Source organism: Schistocerca nitens, chromosome 7 (assembly GCF_023898315.1).
Source record: "Schistocerca nitens isolate TAMUIC-IGC-003100 chromosome 7, iqSchNite1.1, whole genome shotgun sequence".
In the NCBI taxonomy this organism is placed as follows: Eukaryota; Metazoa; Arthropoda; class Insecta; order Orthoptera; family Acrididae; genus Schistocerca; species Schistocerca nitens.
The window spans coordinates 309,005,381-309,007,880 of NC_064620.1; the positions used below are offsets into that span (position 1 = coordinate 309,005,381).

At 63.0% G+C, this 2,500-nt stretch overlaps 1 pseudogene; it reads left to right on the forward strand.

Moving 5' to 3' along the window:
• The window catches only part of LOC126197831 (large subunit ribosomal RNA), a 7,930-nt pseudogene that overhangs the window by 2,653 nt on the left and 2,777 nt on the right, over positions 1 to 2,500 (forward strand).

The following is a 2,500-nucleotide window of genomic DNA, read 5'->3' on the forward strand; positions in this document are numbered from 1 at the left end:
CGTGCTCCTCCGGGGGCGCGCGGGTGCGCGGATTCTCTTCGGCCGCCATTCAACGATCAACTCAGAACTGGCACGGACTGGGGGAATCCGACTGTCTAATTAAAACAAAGCATTGCGATGGCCCTAGCGGGTGTTGACGCAATGTGATTTCTGCCCAGTGCTCTGAATGTCAACGTGAAGAAATTCAAGCAAGCGCGGGTAAACGGCGGGAGTAACTATGACTCTCTTAAGGTAGCCAAGTGGCGGCGGTGTGGCTGCATCCGGACTTGGCTTTTCGAAGTGCGGTCTTGATGTAGTCGTGCTGCTGCTGCGAGGTGCCTTCCTTGGGCTGTAGTTACAGGGAGAGTGATGCGCAATACATGGGCCTAGCCCTCTTAGCCTCTCCTCTCCTGCGGTCTTCTCCCCTTCTCGTGGGCCCGCTGATTTTCGCAGAGTGGAAGACCGCACCAGGGGCTTGGGGGGGTTACCAGCCCCCCCTCGCATTATCCCTTCAAGTTGGGGGCAGCACTCAAGAAAACAAAAGTGGTGGCCCTTCCGCTGAAGGCGCCACCCCAGCTTCCCCAGCACCTAGCCGGCCAACCGGCCGTGCCGAAGATTTTGTAACTGTTGCAGCTGTCTACGCCTGTAGTGAGTGTCACCGTAGCTTCACCACCAAGACCGGTCTCGGGGTCCATCGCCGCCGCCAACACCTTGCGGCCGCCAACGCGGAGATCGTGACGGAGAGGCATCGCGCGAGGTGGACGGAGGAAGAAGTCCTGTCGCTCGCCAAGGCGGAGGCCGAACTGTTCCTTGAGAGGGACGCCCGGTTCTTCTTTGTCAATCAAGAACTCATCAGGATGTTCCCCGACCGAACGCTTGAGGCAATCAAGTGCCAAAGGCGGAAAGCTGCCCACAAGCAGCTTGTCCGCCAATTCATGGAGGCGCTTGAGATCGGTCGGGGGGAAGAGCCGGCGTCCCGCCGGGGAGCAGCGAGCTCGCTGCCTGACGCGGGCGAGGCCGCTGCGCCGCCCGTCGACGCAGCTGAGGACTTCGCGGCCGACTCCACCGGGCCGCCGCCGGAGGGGCCGACTGACGCTGCCATCTGGGAGCACCTGGCGGGGCTACCTGCTTCCGCCCAGCGTTTCTCTGCCCTGGATCGAGTCATTGGTCTAGGGCGGGGCACGCCGCCCGATGTCATCCTGGGCATGCTCCCGGATGCCCTTGCGTCGGTCGGGTCCAGAGGGGAGAGATCGATCACCAGGACACAGCGGCCGCGCCAACCATCTAAGCGGCCGCCTGCCGCGCCGCCGTCGCAGAAGCGCAAGCGGCGCCGCTGGGAATATGCGAGAACGCAGACTGCCTTCCGAAGGTCGAGTGCGCGTTGCGTGCGCGGCCTCTTGGATGGCACCCTGCTCCAGCCGCCACCTGCCATCCCTGGTCTGCTGGACTTCTGGGCGGACCTCTTCACTAAGAAGCCTATCTCCACCGCGGGCTTCATTCGTGACCGCCTCCTCCCGCACTCGGAGCCTGTCGCTCTCGAGTGCCTTTGGGGGCCGGTCACACAGGAGGAGGTCGCCGCCGCGTTGCCGCCCAGGGGATCAGCGGCCGGGCCGGACGGCCTTACCCCAGCGGAGTTGCGGCGCCTGCCGCACGAAGTCCTGGTGAAAGTGATGAATCTCTTCCTTCTGGCCCGCGCCCTTCCGGAACGCCTGCTTCGCGCGCGGACGTCCCTTCTCCCGAAAACGGCTGCACCAACATCCCCCGCTGACTTTCGCCCCATCACAGTCTGCTCGGTGCTGGCGCGGACGTTTCACAAGGTTCTCGCGTCACGCCTGATGCGTGCGTGTGCTGTGGACGAACGTCAGCGGGCATTCATCCCTCGTGATGGGATGTTGGAAAACACTTTCATCTTGGACGCTGCTCTCACCGACGCAGTTCGCTCCTGCCGCTCTGTCTTTGTGGCATCGATCGACGTATCTAAGGCATTCGATTCGGTAGATCATGCTGCCCTTCGCCCTGTGCTGATGGCGCATGGCCTGCCGGATTGCTTTGTCGAGTATGTCGAGCGGTGCTACGAGGGCAGCACGACAGTGATAGCGGACGGCGCCGGCGTGGGCGTGTCTGTGCAGCCAGCACGGGGCGTTCGCCAGGGCGATCCCCTCTCCCCCCTCCTGTTCAACTTTGCGGTGGACTACGTTTTAGGCCAACTGCCCTCCCACATCGGAGCTCGGATCCTCGGTCGCAGGGTCAACGCTGCGGCCTTTGCAGATGACGTCTTGCTGTTTGCAGCGACCCCGAGGGGCTTGCAGTCCCTCATAGATGCAGCTACCGCAGCCCTCGCCCACCTGGGGCTGCAGATCAACGCCCGGAAGTGTTTCACCCTCGCCTTAGTCGCGTCAGGGCGCGAGAAGAAGGTGAAGGTGGACAGCAATGTCACCTTCACAGCAGGCAATACCACCATGCCTGCCCTGCGTGTGGGTGAAACCTTCCGGTACCTGGGGCTGCAATTCTCCACGGCGGG